The following is a 17,013-nucleotide window of genomic DNA, read 5'->3' on the forward strand; positions in this document are numbered from 1 at the left end:
ACATACCCGCTTTTCGCGTCCGTCTACCTGTCAGTCTGTCTGCCAGTCTGTCTATCTTTCCGTCCGTGCGTCCGTCCGTGCGTCCATCTAGAGAACACTCTAAGTACCACCATCTCGCGCGTCGTATACCCTGTGACACATAACCACTTTACACGTCCGTCCACCTGTCCGTCTGTCTGCCACTCTGTCTGTCTGTCCGTCCATGCGTCTGTCCGTGCTTCCATCAAGAGAACACTCAAACAACCGCCATCTCGCATACCCTGTGGCACAGAGGCACTTTACACGTCCATCTACCTGTCCGTCTGTCTGCCAATCTGTCTGTCTGTCCATCCGTGCGTCCGTCCGTGCGTCAATCTAGCGAACACTCAAAGTACCGCCATGTTGAATACCCTGTGGTACATAGCCGCTTTACACGTCCGTCTACCCGTCCGTCTGTCTGCCAGTCTGTCTGTCTCTCCGTCCATGCGTCCATTCGTGCGTCAATCTACAGAACACTCAAAGTACCGCCATCTCGCTTACCCTGTGGCACATAGCCACTTTACACGTCCGTCTACATGTTCGTCTGTCTGCCAGTCTGTCTGTCTGTCTGTCCATGTGTCCCTCCGCGCGTCCTTCTAGAGAACACTCAAAGTACCGCCATCTCGCATACCCTGTGGCACATAGCCACTTTACACGTCCGTCTACCTGTCCGTCTGTCTGCCAGTCTGTCTGTGTTCGTCCATGCGTCTGTCCGTGCGTCAATCTAGAGAACACTCTGAGTACCACCATCTGGCGCCTCGTATACCCTGTGGCACATAGCCACTTTACACATCTGTCTACCTGTCCGGCTGTCTGCCAGCTTGTCTGTCTATCCGTCCGTGCATCCGTCTGTGCGTCATTCTAGAGAACACTCAAAGTACCGCCATCTCGCATACCCTGTAGCACATAGCCACTTTACACCTCCGTCTACCTGTCCGTCTGTCTGCCAGTCTGTCTGTCTGTCCGTCCGGGCATCCGTCCGTGCGTCCTTCTAGAGAACACGCAAAGTACCGCCATCTCGCATACCTTGTGGCACATAGCCACTTTACACGTCTGTCTACCTGTGCGTCTATCTGCCAGTCTGTCTGTCTTTTCGTCCATGCATACGTCCGTGCGTCCATCTGCAGAAAGCTCAAAGTACCGCCATCTCGCATACCCTGTGGCACATAGCCGCTTTACATGTCCATCTACCTGTCCGTCTGTCTCCCAGTCTGTCTGTCTGTCCGTCCATGCATCTTTCGTGCGTCAATCTAGAGAACACTCTAAGTACCACCATCTCGCGCGTCGTATACCCTGTGGCACATACCCGCTTTACGCGTCCGTCTACCTGTCCGTCTGTCTGCCAGCCTGTCTGTCTGTTCATCCATGCGTCCGTCCGTGCGTCCATCTAGAGAACACTCTGAGTACCACCATCTCGCGCGTCGTATACCCTGTGGCACATAGCCACTTTACACGTCTGTCTACCTGTCCGTCTGCCTGCCAGCCTGTCTGTCTCTCCGTCCATGCGTTCGTGCGTCAATCTAGAGAACACTAAAAATACCGCCATCTCGAATACCCTGTGGCACATAGCCACTTTAAACGTCTGTCTAACTGTCCGTCTGTCTGCCAGTCTGTCTGTCTGTCCGTCCGTGCGTCTGTCCGTGCTTCCATCTAGAGAACACTCAAAGTACCGCCATCTCGCATACCCTGTGGCACATAGGCACTTTACACGTCCGTCTACCTGTCCGTCTGTCTGCCAGTCTGTCTGTCTGTCCGTCCGTGCGTCCGTCCGTACGTCAGTCTAGAGAACACTAAAAATACCGCCATCTCGAATACCCTGTGGCACATAGCCACTTTACACGTCTGTCTACCTGTCCGTCTGTCTGCCAGTCTGTCTGTCTGTCCGTCCATGCGTCCGTCCGTGCGTCCATTTAGAGAGCACTAAAAGTACCGCCATCTCGCATACCCTGTGGCACATAGCCACTTTACACGTCAGTCTACCTGTCCGTCTGTCTGCCAGTCTGTCTGTCTGACCGTCCGTGCGTCCGTCCGTGCGTCCATCTAGAGAACACTCAAACTACCGCCATCTCGCATACCCTGTGGCACATAGCCACTTTACACATCCGTCTACCTGTCCATCTGTTTCCCCGTCTGTCTGTCCGTCAGTGCGTCCGTCCATGCGTCCATCTAGAGGACACGCAAAGTACCGCCATCTCGCATACCATGTGGCACATAGCCACTTTACATGACCGTCTACCTATCCGTCTGTCTCCCAGTCTGTCTGACTGTCCGTCCATGTGTCCGTCCGTGCGTCCATATAGAGAACACGCAAAGTACCGCCATCTCGCATACCCTATGGCACATAGCCACTCTACACATCCGTCTACCTGTCCGTCTGTCTCCCAGTCTGTCTGTCTGTCCATCCATGTGTCCGTCCACGCGTCCTTCTAGAGAACACTCAAAGTACCGCCATCTCGCATGCCCTGTGGCACATAGCCACTTTACACGTCCGTCTACCTGTCCGTCTGTCTGCCAGTCTGTCTGTGTTCGTCTATGCGTCTGTACGTGCGTCAATCTAGAGAACACTCTGAGTACCACCATCTCGCGTATGTATACTCTGTGGCACATAGCCACTTTACACATCTGTCTACCTGTCCGGCTGTCTGCCAGTCTGTCTGTCTGTCCGTCCGTGCGTTCGTCCGTGCGTCAATCTAGAGAACACTCAATGTACCGCCATCTCGAATACCCTGTGGCACATAGCCGCTTTACACGTCCGTCTACCTGTCCGTCTGTCTGCCAGTCTGTCTGTCTCTACGTCCATGCGTCCGTTCGTGCGTCAATCTAGAGAACACTAAAAGTACCGCCATCTCGCATACCCTGTGGCACATAGCCACTTTACACGTCAGTCAACCTGTCCGTCTGTCTGCCAGTCTGTCTGTCTGTCCGTCCGTGCGTCCGTCCGTGCGTCCAACTAGAGAACACTCAAAGTACCGCCATCTCGCATACCCTGTGGCACATAGCCACTTTACACATCCGTCTACCTGTCCATCTGTTTTCCAGTCTGTCTGTCCGTCCGTACGTCCGTCCGTGCGTCCATCTAGAGAACACGCAAAGTACCGCCATCTCGCATACCCTATGGCACATAGCCACTCTACACATCCGTCTGCCTGTCCGTCTGTCTCCCAGTCTGTCTGTCTGTCTGTCTGTCCATGTGTCCGTCCGCGCGTCCTTCTAGAGAACACTCAAAGTACCGCCATCTCGCATACCCTGTGGCATATAGCCACTTTACACGTCCGTCTACCTGTCCGTCTGTCTGCCAGTCTGTCTGTGTTCGTCCTTGCGTCTGTCCGTGCGTCAATCTAGAGAACACTCTGAGTACCACCATCTCGCGCGTCGTATACTCTGTGGCACATAGCCACTTTACACAGCTGTCTACCTGTCCGGCTGTCTGCCAGCTTGTCTGTCTATCCGTCCGTGCATCCGTCTGTGCGTCCATCTAGAGAACACTCAAAGTACCGCCATCTCGCATACCCTGTAGCACATAGCCACTTTACACGTCCGTCTACCTGTTCGTCTGTCTGCCAGTCTGTCTTTTTGTCCATCCATGCATCCGTTCGTGCGTCAATCTAGAGAACACTGAGTACCACCATCTCACACGTCGTATGCCCTGGGGCACATAACCACTTTACGCGTCCGTCTACCTCTCCGGCTGCCTGCCAGTTTGTCTGTCTATCCGTCCGTGCGTCCGTTCGTGCGTAAATTTAGAGAACACTCCGAGTACCGCCATCTCGCTCGTCGTACACCCTGTGGTACATACCCGCTTTACTCGTCCGTCTACCTGTCCGTCTGTCTGCCAGTCTGTCTGTCTGTTCCTCCATGCGTCCGTCCGTGCGTCCATCTACAGAACACTCTTAATACTGCCATCTCGAGCGTCGTATACCTGTGGTACATACCATCTTTACGCGTCCGTCTACCTCTCCGTTTGACTGCCAGTCTGTCTGTCTATTCGACCATCCGTCCATCCGATCGCCCTTCTAGAGAACACTCAAAGTACCACCCTCTCGCATACCCTGCGGCACATAGCCGCTTTACTCGTCCGTCTACCTGTCCGTCTGTCTGCCAGTCTGTCTGTCTGTCCGTCCATGCATCTATTCGTGCGTCAGTGTAAAGAACACTCTGAGTACCACCATCTCGCGCGTCGTATACCCTGTGGCACATACCCGCTTTTCGCGTCCGTCTACCTGTCAGTCTGTCTGCCAGTCTGTCTATCTTTCCGTCCGTGCGTCCGTCCGTGCGTCCATCTAGAGAACACTCTAAGTACCACCATCTCGCGCGTCGTATACCCTGTGGCACATAACCACTTTACACGTCCGTCCACCTGTCCGTCTGTCTGCCACGCTGTCTGTCTGTCCGTCCATGCGTCTGTCCGTGCTTCCATCTAGAGAACACTCAAACAACCGCCATCTCGCATACCCTGTGGCACATAGGCACTTTACACGTCCGTCTACCTGTCCGTCTGTCTGCCGATCTTTCTGTCTGTCCATCCGTGCGTCCGTCCGTGCGTCAATCTAGCGAACACTCAAAGTACCGCCATCTTGAATACCCTGTGGCACATAGCCGCTTTACACGTCCGTCTACCCGTCCGTCTGTCTGCCAGTATGTCTGTCTCTCCGTCCATGCGTCCATTCGTGCGTCAATCTAGAGAACACTCAAAGTACCGCCATCTCGCTTACCCTGTGGCACATAGCCACTTTACACGTCTGTCTACCTGTGCGTCTATCTGCCAGTCTGTCTGTCTGTTCGTCCATGCCTACGTCCATGCGTCCATCTGCAGAACACTCAAAGTACCGCCATCTCGCATACCCTGTGGCACATAGCCGCTTTACATGTCCATCTACCTGTCCGTCTGTCTCCCAGTCTGTCTGTCTGTCCGTCCATGCATCTTTCGTGCGTCAATTTAGAGAACACTCTAAGTACCACCATCTCGCGCGTCGTATACCCTGTGGCACATACCCGCTTTACGCGTCCGTCTACCTGTCCGTCTGTCTGCCAGCCTGTCTGTCTGTTCGTCCATGCGTCCGTCCGTGCGTCCATCTAGAGAACACTCTGAGTACCACCATCTCGCGCGTCGTATACCCTGTGGCACATAGCCACTTTACACGTCTGTCTACCTGTCCGTCTGCCTGCCAGCCTGTCTGCCTGTCCGTCTATGCATCCGTCCGTGCGTCCATCTAGAGAACGCTCAAAGTACCGCCATCTCGCATACCCTGTGGCACATAACCACTTTACAAGTCCGTCCACCTGTCCGTCTGTCTGCCAGTCAGTCTGTCTGTTCCTCCATGCGTCCGTCCGTTCGTCCATCTAGAGAACACTCTGAGTACTGCCATCTCGAGCGTCGTATACCTGTGGTACATACCATCTTTACGCGTCCGTCTACCTCTCCGTTTGTCTGCCAGTCTGTCTGTCTGTTCCTCCATGCGTCCGTTCGTGCGTAAATTTAGAGAACACTCCGAGTACCGCCATCTCGCGCTCGTATACGCTGCGTCACATACCCGCTTTACGCGTCCGTCTACCTGTCCGTCTGTCTGCCAGTCTGTCTGTCTGTTCGTCCATGCATACGTCCGTGCGTCCATCTGCAGAACACTCAAAGTACCGCCATCTCGCATACCCTGTGGCACATAGCCGCTTTACATGTCCATCTACCTGTCCGTCTGTCTGCCTGTCCGTCCATGCATCTTTCGTGCGTCAATCTAGAGAACACTCTAAGTACCACCATCTCGCGCGTCGTATACCCTGTGGCACATACCCGCTTTGCGCGTCCGTCTACTTGTCCATCTGTCTGCCAGCCTGTCTGTCTGTTCGTCCATGCGTCTGTCCGTACGTCCATCTAGAGAACACTCAAAGTAACGCCATCTCGCATACCCTGTAGCACATAGCCACTTTACACGTCCGTCGACCTGTCCATCTGTCTGCCAGTCTGTCTGTCTGTTTGTCCATGCGTCCGTCCGTGCGTCCATCTAGAGAACACTCTGAGTACCACCATCTCGCGCGTCGTATACCCTGTGGCACATAACCACTTTACAAGTCCGTCCACCTGTCTGTCTGTCTGCCACTCTTTCTGTCTGTCCGTCCGTGCTTCCGTCTAGAGAACACTCAAAGTACCGCCTTCTCGCATACCCTGCGGCACATAGGCACTTTACACGTCCGTCTACCTGTCCGTCTGTCTGCCAGTCTGTCTCTCCGTCTGTGCGTCCATCCGTGCGTCAATCTAGAGAACACTCAAAGTACCGCCATCTCGAATACCCTGTGGCACATAGCCGCTTTACACGTCCGTCTACCTGTCCGTCTGTCTCCCAGTCTGTCTGTCTCTCCGTCCATGCATGCGTTCGTGCGTCAATCTAGAGAACACTAAAATACCGCCATCTCGAATACCCTGTGGCACATAGCCACTCTACACGTCTGTCTACCTGTCCGTCTGTCTGCCAGTCTGTCTGTCTGTCCGTCCGAGCGTCCGTCCGTGCGTCCATTTAGAGAGCACTCAAAGTACCGCCATCTCGCATACCATGCGGCATATAGCCACTTTACATGTCCGTCTACCTGTCCGTCTGTCTCCCAGTCTGTCTGACAGTCCGTCCATGTGTCCTTCCGTGCGTCCATCTAGAGAACACACAAAGTACCGCCATCTCGCATACCCTGTGGCACATAGCCACTTCATACGTCCGTCTACCTGTCCGTCTGTCTGCCAGTGTGCCTGTCTGTCCGTTCGTGCGTCTGTCTGTGCGTCTATCTAGAGAACACTCAAAATACTGACATCCCGCATACCCTGTGGCACAAAGCCACTTTACACGTCCGTCTACCCTTTCGTCTCTCTGCCAGTCTGTCTGTCTGTTCGTCCATGCGTCCATCCGTGCGTCAATCTAGAGAACACTCTGAGTACCGCCATCTCGCTCGTCGTGTACCCTGTGGTGCATACCCGCTTTACTCGTCCGTCTACCTGTCCGTCTGTCTGCCAGTCTGTCTGTCTGTTCCTTCATGCGTCCGTCCGTGCGTCCATCTAGAGAACACTCTGAGTACTGCCATCTCGAGCGTCGTATACCTGTGGTACATACCATCTTTACGCGTCCGTCTACCTCTCCGTTTGTCTGCCAGTCTGTCTGTCTATTCGTCCATGCGTCCATCCATGCGTCCTTCTAGAGAACACTCAAAGTACCACCCTCTCGCATACCCTGCGGCACATAGCCGCTTTACTCGTCCTTCTACCTGTCCGTCTGTCTGCCACTCTGTCTGTCTGTCCGTCCATGCATCTATTCGTGCGTCAATGTAGAGAACACTCATAGTACCACTATCTCGCGCGTCGTATACCCTGTGGCACATACCCGCTTTACGCGTCCGTATACCTGTCCGTCTGTCTGCCAGTCTGCCTATCTGTCCGTCCGTGCGTCCGTCCATGCGTCCATCTAGACAACACTCAAAGTATCGCTATCTCGCATACCCTGTGGCACATAGCCGCTTTACGCGTCCATCTACCTTTTCGTCTGTCTGCCAGTCTATCTGTCTGTTCCTCCATGCATCCGTTCGTGCGTAAATTTAGAGAACACTCCAAGTACCGCCATCTCGCGCTCGTATACGCTGCGTCACATACCCGCTTTACGCGTCCGTCTACCTGTCCATCTGTCTGCCAACCTGTCTGTCGGTTCGTTCATGCGTCCGTCTGTGCGTCCATCTAGAGAACACTCTGAGTACCACCATTTCCCGCGTCGTATACCCTGTGGCACATAACCACTTTACACGTCCGTCCACCTGTCCGTCTGTCTGCCACTCTGTCTGTCTGTCCGTCCGTGCGTCTGTCCATGCTTCCATCTAGAGAACACTCAAAGTACCACCATCTCGCATACCCTGTGGCACATAGGCACTTTACACGTCCGTCTACCTGTCCGTCTGTCTGCCACTCTGTCTGTCTCTCCGTCCATGCGTCCGTTCGTGCGTCAATCTAGAGAACACTAAAAATACCGCCATCTCGAATACCCTGTGGCACATAGCCACTTTACACGTCTGTCTACCTGTCCGTCTGTCTGCCAGTCTGTCTGTCTGACCGTCCGTGCGTCCGTCCGTGCGTCCATTTAGAGAGCACTAAAAGTACCGCCATCTCGCATACCCTGTGGCACATAGCCACTTTACACGTCCGTCTACCTGTCCGTCTGTCTGCCAGTCTGTCTGTGTTCGTCCATGCGTCTGTCCGTGCGTCAATCTAGAGAACACTCTGAGTACCACCATCTCGCGCATCGTATACTCTATGGCACATAGCCACTTTACACATCTGTCTACCTGTCCGGCTGTCTGCCAGCTTGTCTGTCTATCCGTCCGTGCATCCGTCTGTGCGTCCTTCTAGAGAACACGCAAAGTACCGCCATCTCGCATACCCTGTGGCACATAGCCGCTTTACATGTCCATCTACCTGTCCGTCTGTCTCCCAGTCTGTCTGTCTGTCCGTCCATGCATCTTTCGTGCGTCAATCTAGAGAACACTCTAAGTACCACCATCTCGCGCGTCGTATACCCTGTGGCACATACCCGCTTTACGCGTCCGTCTACCTGTCCGTCTGTCTGCCAGCCTGTCTGTCTGTTCGTCCATGCGTCCGTCCCTGCGTCCATCTAGAGAACACTCTGAGTACCACCATCTCGCGCGTCGTATACCCTGTGGCACATAGCCACTTTACACGTCTGTCTACCTGTCCGTCTGCCTGCCAGCCTGTCTGTCTCTCCGTCCATGCGTTCGTGCGTCAATCTAGAGAACATTAAAAATACCGCCATCTCGAATACCCTGTGGCACATAGCCACTTTAAACGTCTGTCTACCTGTCCGTCTGTCTGCCAGTCTGTCTGTCTGTCCGTCCGTGCGTCTGTCCGTGCTTCCATCTAGAGAACACTCAAAGTACCGCCATCTCGCATACCCTGTGGCACATAGCCACTTTACACGTCCGTCGACCTGTCCATCTGTCTGCCAGTCTGTCTGTCTGTCCGTCCGGGCATCCGTCCGTGCGTACATCTAGAGAACACGCAAAGTACCGCCACCTCGCATACCCTGTGGCACATAGCCACTTTACACGTCTGTCTACCTGTGCGTCTATCTGCCAGTCTGTCCGTCTGTCCGTCCATGCATCCGTCCGTGCGTCCATCTAGAGAACGCTCAAAGTACCGCCATCTCGCATACCTTGTGGCACATAACCACTTTACAAGTCCGTCCACCTGTCTGTCTGTCTGCCACTCTTTCTGTCTGTCCGTCCGTGCGTCCGCCCGTGCTTCCATCTAGAGAACACTCAAAGTACCGCCTTCTCGCATACCCTGCGGCACATAGGTACTTTACACGTCCGTCTATCTGTCCGTCTGTCTGCCAGTCTGTCTGTGTTCGTCCATGCGTCTGTCCGTGCGTCAATCTAGAGAACACTCTGAGTACCACCATCTCGCGTGTCGTATACTCTGTGGCACATAGCCACTTTACACATCTGTCTACCTGTCCGGCTGTCTGCCAGCTTGTCTGTCTATCCGTCCGTGCGTCCGTCTGTGCGTCCATCTAGAGAACGCTCAAAGTACCACCATCTCGCATACCCTGTGGCACATAACCACTTTACAAGTCCGTCCACCTGTCTGTCTGTCTGCCACTCTTTCTGTCTGTCCGTCCGTGCTTCCATCTAGAGAACACTCAAAGTACCGCCTTCTCGCATACCCTGCGGCACATAGGCACTTTACACGTCCGTCTACCTGTCCGTCTGTCTCCCAGTCTGTCTGTCTCTCCGTCCATGCGTTCGTGCGTCAATCTAGAGAACACTAAAAATACCGCCATCTCGAATACCCTGTGGCACATAGCCCCTTTACACGTCTGTCTACCTGTCCGTCTGTCTGCCAGTCTGTCTGTCTGTCCGTCCGTCGGTCTGTCCGTGCTTCCATCTAGAGAACACTCAAAGTACCGCCATCTCGCATACCCTGTGGCACATAGGCACTTTACACGTCCGTCTACCTGTCCGTCTGTCTGCCAGTCTGTCTGTCCGTCCGTGCGTCCGTCCGTACGCCAATCTAGAGAACACTCAAAGTACCGCCATCTCGAATACCCTGTGGCATATAGCCGCTTTACACGTCCGTCTACCTGTGCGTCTGTCTGCCAGTCTGTCTGTCTCTCCGTCCATGCGTCCGTTCGTGCGTCAATCTAGAGAACACTAAAATACCGCCATCTCGAATACCCTGTGGCACATAGCCACTCTACACGTCTGTCTACCTGTCCGTCTGTCTGCCAGTCTGTCTGTCTGTCCGTCCGTGCGTCCGTCCGTGCGTCCATTTAGAGAGCACTCAAAATACCGCCATCTCGCATACCCTGTGGCACATAGCCACTTTACACGTCAGTCTACCTGTCCGTCTGTCTGCCAGTCTGTCTGTCTGTCCGTCTGTGCGTCCGTCCGTGCGTCCATCTAGAGAACACTCAAAGTACCGCCATCTCGCATACCCTGTGGCACATAGCCACTTTACACATCCGTCTACCTGTCCATCTGTTTGCCATTCTGTCTGTCCGTCTGTGCGTCCGTCCATGCGTCCATCTAGAGAACACGCAAAGTACCGCCATCTCGCATACCATGTGGCATATAGCCACTTTACATGTCCGTCTACCTGTCCGTCTGTCTCCCAGTCTGTCTCACAGTCCGTCCATGTGTCCGTCCGTGCGTCCATCTAGAGAACACGCAAAGTACCGCCATCTCGCATACCCTGTGGCACATAGCCACTTCATACGTCCGTCTACCTGTCCGTCTGTCTGCCAGTGTGCCTGTCTGTCCGTTCGTGCGTCTGTCTGTGCGTCTATCTAGAGAACACTCAAAATACTGACATCTCGCATACCCTGTGGCACAAAGCCACTTTACACGTCCGTCTACCCTTTCGTCTCTCTGCCAGTCTGTCTGTCTGTTCGTCCATGCGTCCATCCGTGCGTCCATCTAGAGAACACTCGAAGTACCGCCATCTCGCATACCCTGTGGCACATAGCTGCTTTACATGTCCGTCTACCTGTCCGTCTGTCTGCAAGTCTGTCGGTCTCCGTCCATGCGTCCATTCGTGCGTCAATCTAGAGAACACTCTGAGTACCGCCATCTCGCTCGTCGTGTACCCTGTGGTGCATACCCGCTTTACTCGTCCGTCTACCTGTCCGTCTGTCTGCCAGTCTGTCTGTCTGTTCCTCCATGCGTCCGTCCGTGCGTCCATCTAGAGAACACTCTGAGTACTGCCATCTCGAGCGTCGTATACCTGTGGTACATACCATCTTTACGCGTCCGTCTACCTCTCCGTTTGTCTGCCAGTCTGTCTGTCTATTCGTCCATGCGTCCATCCGTGCGTCCTTCTAGAGAACACTCAAAGTACCACCCTCTCGCATACCCTGCGGCACATAGCCGCTTTACTCGTCCTTCTACCTGTCCGTCTGTCTGCCACTCTGTCTGTCTGTCCGTCCATGCATCTATTCGTGCGTCAATGTAGAGAACACTCATAGTACCACCATCTCGCGCGTCGTATACCCTGTGGCACATACCCGCTTTACGCGTCCGTATACCTGTCCGTCTGTCTGCCAGTCTGTCTATCTGTCCGTCCGTGCGTCCGTCCATGCGTCCATCTAGACAACACTCAAAGTATCGCTATCTCGCATACCCTGTGGCACATAGCCGCTTTACGCGTCCATCTACCTTTTCGTCTGTCTGCCAGTCTATCTGTCTGTTCCTCCATGCGTCCGTTCGTGCGTAAATTTAGAGAACACTCCGAGTACCGCCATCTCGCGCTCGTATACGCTGCGTCACATACCCGCTTTGCGCGTCCATCTACCTGTCCGTCTGTCTGCCAACCTGTCTGTCGGTTCGTTCATGCGTCCGTCTGTGCGTCCATCTAGAGAACACTCTGAGTACCACCATCTCGCGCGTCGTATACCCTGTGGCACATAACCACTTTACACGTCCGTCCACCTGTCCGTCTGTCTGCCACTCTGTCTGTCTGTCCGTCCGTGCGTCTGTCCGTGCTTCCATCTAGAAAACACTCAAAGTACCGCCATCTCGCATACCCTGTGGCATATAGGCACTTTACACGTCCGTCTACCTGTCCGTCTGTCTGCCAGTCTGTCCGTCTCTCCGTCCATGCGTCCGTTCGTGCGTCAATCTAGAGAACACTAAAAATACCGCCATCTCGAATACCCTGTGGCACATAGCCACTTTACACGTCTGTCTACCTGTCCGTCTGTCTGCCAGTCTGTCTGTCTGACCGTCCGTGCGTCCGTCCGTGCGTCCATTTAGAGAGCACTAAAAGTACCGCCATCTCGCATACCCTGTGGCACATAGCCACTTTACACGTCCGTCTACCTGTCCGTCTGTCTGCCAGTCGGTCTGTCTGTCCGTCCATGCATCTTTCGTGCGTCAATCTAGAGAACACTCTAAGTACCACCATCTCGCGCGTCGTATACCCTGTGGCACATACCCGCTTTACGCGTCCGTCTACCTGTCCGTCTGTCTGCCAGCCTGTCTGTCTGTTCGTCCATGCGTCCGTCCCTGCGTCCATCTAGAGAACACTCAAAGTACCGCCATCTCGCATACCCTGTAGCACATAGCCACTTTACACGTCCGTCTACCTGTCCGTCTGTCTGCCAGTCTGTCTGTCTGTCCGTCCGGGCATCCGTCCGTGCGTCCTTCTAGAGAACACGCAAAGTACCGCCATCTCGCATACCCTGTGGCACATAGCCACTTTACACGTCTGTCTACCTGTGCGTCTATCTGCCAGTCTGTCTGTCTGTTCGTCCATGCATACGTCCGTGCGTCCATCTGCAGAACACTCAAAGTACCGCCATCTCGCATACCCTGTGGCACATAGCCGCTTTACATGTCCATCTACCTGTACGTCTGTCTCCCAGTCTGTCTGTCTGTCCGTCCATGCATCTTTCGTGCGTCAATCTAGAGAACACTCTAAGTACCACCATCTCGCGCGTCGTATACCCTGTGGCACATACCTGCTTTACGCGTCCGTCTACCTGTCCGTCTGTCTGCCAGCCTGTCTGTCTGTTCGTCCATGCGTCCGTCCCTGCGTCCATCTAGAGAACACTCTGAGTACCACCATCTCGCGCGTCGTATACCCTGTGGCACATAGCCACTTTACACGTCTGTCTACCTGTCCGTCTGCCTGCCAGCCTGTCTGTCTCTTCGTCCATGCGTTCGTGCGTCAATCTAGAGAACACTAAAAATACCGCCATCTCGAATACCCTGTGGCACATAGCCACTTTAAACGTCTGTCTACCTGTCCGTCTGTCTGCCAGTCTGTCTGTCTGTCCGTCCGTGCGTCTGTCCGTGCTTCCATCTAGAGAACACTCAAAGTACCGCCATCTCGCATACCCTGTGGCACATAGGCACTTTACACGTCCGTCTACCTGTCCGTCTGTCTGCCACTCTGTCTGTCTCTCCGTCCATGCGTCCGTTCGTGCGTCAATCTAGAGAACACTAAAAATACCGCCATCTCGAATACCCTGTGGCACATAGCCACTTTACACGTCTGTCTACCTGTCCGTCTGTCTGCCAGTCTGTCTGTCTGACCGTCCGTGCGTCCGTCCGTGCGTCCATTTAGAGAGCACTAAAAGTACCGCCATCTCGCATACCCTGTGGCACATAGCCACTTTACACGTCCGTCTACCTGTCCGTCTGTCTGCCAGTCTGTCTGTGTTCGTCCATGCGTCTGTCCGTGCGTCAATCTAGAGAACACTCTGAGTACCACCATCTCGCGCATCGTATACTCTATGGCACATAGCCACTTTACACATCTGTCTACCTGTCCGGCTGTCTGCCAGCTTGTCTGTCTATCCGTCCGTGCATCCGTCTGTGCGTCCTTCTAGAGAACACGCAAAGTACCGCCATCTCGCATACCCTGTGGCACATAGCCGCTTTACATGTCCATCTACCTGTCCGTCCGTCTCCCAGTCTGTCTGTCTGTCCGTCCATGCATCTTTCGTGCGTCAATCTAGAGAACACTCTAAGTACCACCATCTCGCGCGTCGTATACCCTGTGGCACATACCCGCTTTACGCGTCCGTCTACCTGTCCGTCTGTCTGCCAGCCTGTCTGTCTGTTCGTCCATGCGTCCGTCCCTGCGTCCATCTAGAGAACACTCTGAGTACCACCATCTCGCGCGTCGTATACCCTGTGGCACATAGCCACTTTACACGTCTGTCTACCTGTCCGTCTGCCTGCCAGCCTGTCTGTCTCTCCGTCCATGCGTTCGTGCGTCAATCTAGAGAACACTAAAAATACCGCCATCTCGAATACCCTTTGGCACATAGCCACTTTAAACGTCTGTCTACCTGTCCGTCTGTCTGCCAGTCTGTCTGTCTGTCCGTCCGTGCGTCTGTCCGTGCTTCCATCTAGAGAACACTCAAAGTACCGCCATCTCGCATACCCTGTGGCACATAGCCACTTTACACGTCCGTCGACCTGTCCATCTGTCTGCCAGTCTGTCTGTCTGTCCGTCCGGGCATCCGTCCGTGCGTACTTCTAGAGAACACGCAAAGTACCGCCACCTCGCATACCCTGTGGCACATAGCCACTTTACACGTCTGTCTACCTGTGCGTCTATCTGCCAGTCTGTCCGTCTGTCCGTCCATGCATCCGTCCGTGCGTCCATCTAGAGAACGCTCAAAGTACCGCCATCTCGCATACCTTGTGGCACATAACCACTTTACAAGTCCGTCCACCTGTCTGTCTGTCTGCCACTCTTTCTGTCTGTCCGTCCGTGCGTCCGCCCGTGCTTCCATCTAGAGAACACTCAAAGTACCGCCTTCTCGCATACCCTGCGGCACATAGGTACTTTACACGTCCGTCTACCTGTCCGTCTGTCTGCCAGTCTGTCTGTGTTCGTCCATGCGTCTGTCCGTGCGTCAATCTAGAGAACACTCTGAGTACCACCATCTCGCGTGTCGTATACTCTGTGGCACATAGCCACTTTACACATCTGTCTACCTGTCCGGCTGTCTGCCAGCTTGTCTGTCTATCCGTCCGTGCGTCCGTCTGTGCGTCCATCTAGAGAACACTCAAAGTACCGCCATCTTGCATACCCTGTAGCACATAGCCACTTTACACGTCCGTCTACCTGTCCGTCTGTCTGCCAGTCTTTCTCTGTCCGTCCGGGCATCCGTCCGTGCGTCCTTCCAGACAACACGCAAAGTACCGCCATCTCGCACACCCTGTGGCACATAGCCGCTTTACATGTCCATCTACCTGTCCGTCTGTCTCCCAGTCTGTCTGTCTGTCCGTCCATGCATCTTTCGTGCGTCAATTTAGAGAACACTCTGAGTACCACCATCTCGCGCGTCGTATACCCTGTGGCACATAGCCACTTTACACGTCTGTCTACCTGTCCGTCTGCCTGCCAGCCTGTCTGCCTGTCCGTCAATGCATCCGTCCGTGCGTCCATCTAGAGAACGCTCAAAGTACCGCCATCTCGCATACCCTGTGGCACATAACCACTTTACAAGTCCGTCCACCTGTCTGTCTGTCTGCCACTCTTTCTGTCTGTCCGTCCGTGCTTCCATCTAGAGAACACTCAAAGTACCGCCTTCTCGCATACCCTGCGGCACATAGGCACTTTACACGTCCGTCTACCTGTCCGTCTGTCTCCCAGTCTGTCTGTCTCTCCGTCCATGCGTTCGTGCGTCAATCTAGAGAACACTAAAAATACCGCCATCTCGAATACCCTGTGGCACATAGCCCCTTTACACGTCTGTCTACCTGTCCGTCTGTCTGCCAGTCTGTCTGTCTGTCCGTCCGTCCGTCTGTCCGTGCTTCCATCTAGAGAACACTCAAAGTACCGCCATCTCGCATACCCTGTGGCACATAGGCACTTTACACGTCCGTCTACCTGTCCGTCTGTCTGCCAGTCTGACTGTCCGTCCGTGCGTCCGTCCGTACGCCAATCTAGAGAACACTCAAAGTACCGCCATCTCGAATACCCTGTGGCATATAGCCGCTTTACACGTCCGTCTACCTGTGCGTCTGTCTGCCAGTCTGTCTGTCTCTCCGTCCATGCGTCCGTTCGTGCGTCAATCTAGAGAACACTAAAATACCGCCATCTCGAATACCCTGTGGCACATAGCCACTCTACACGTCTGTCTACCTGTCCGTCTGTCTGCCAGTCTGTCTGTCTGTCCGTCCGTGCGTCCGTCCGTGCGTCCATTTAGAGAGCACTCAAAGTACCGCCATCTCGCATACCCTGTGGCACATAGCCACTTTACACGTCAGTCTACCTGTCCGTCTGTCTGCCAGTCTGTCTGTCTGTCCGTCTGTGCGTCCGTCCGTGCGTCCATCTAGAGAACACTCAAAGTACCGCCATCTCGCATACCCTGTGGCACATAGCCACTTTACACATCCGTCTACCTGTCCATCTGTTTGCCATTCTGTCTGTCCGTCTGTGCGTCCGTCCATGCGTCCATCTAGAGAACACGCAAAGTACCGCCATCTCGCATACCATGTCGCATATAGCCACTTTACATGTCCGTCTACCTGTCCGTCTGTCTCCCAGTCTGTCTCACAGTCCGTCCATGTGTCCGTCCGTGCGTCCATCTAGAGAACACGCAAAGTACCGCCATCTCGCATACCCTGTGGCACATAGCCACTTCATACGTCCGTCTACCTGTCCGTCTGTCTGCCAGTGTGCCTGTCTGTCCGTTCGTGCGTCTGTCTGTGCGTCTATCTAGAGAACACTCAAAATACTGACATCTCGCATACCCTGTGGCACAAAGCCACTTTACACGTCCGTCTACCCTTTCGTCTCTCTGCCAGTCTGTCTGTCTGTTCGTCCATGCGTCCATCCGTGCGTCCATCTAGAGAACACTCGAAGTACCGCCATCTCGCATACCCTGTGGCACATAGCTGCTTTACATGACCGTCTACCTGTCCGTCTGTCTGCAAGTCTGTCGGTCTCCGTCCATGCGTCCATTCGTGCGTCAATCTAGAGAACACTCTGAGTAC

The sequence above is a fragment of the Rhipicephalus microplus genome, unplaced genomic scaffold (assembly GCF_043290135.1).
Source record: "Rhipicephalus microplus isolate Deutch F79 unplaced genomic scaffold, USDA_Rmic scaffold_13, whole genome shotgun sequence".
In the NCBI taxonomy this organism is placed as follows: Eukaryota; Metazoa; Arthropoda; class Arachnida; order Ixodida; family Ixodidae; genus Rhipicephalus; species Rhipicephalus microplus.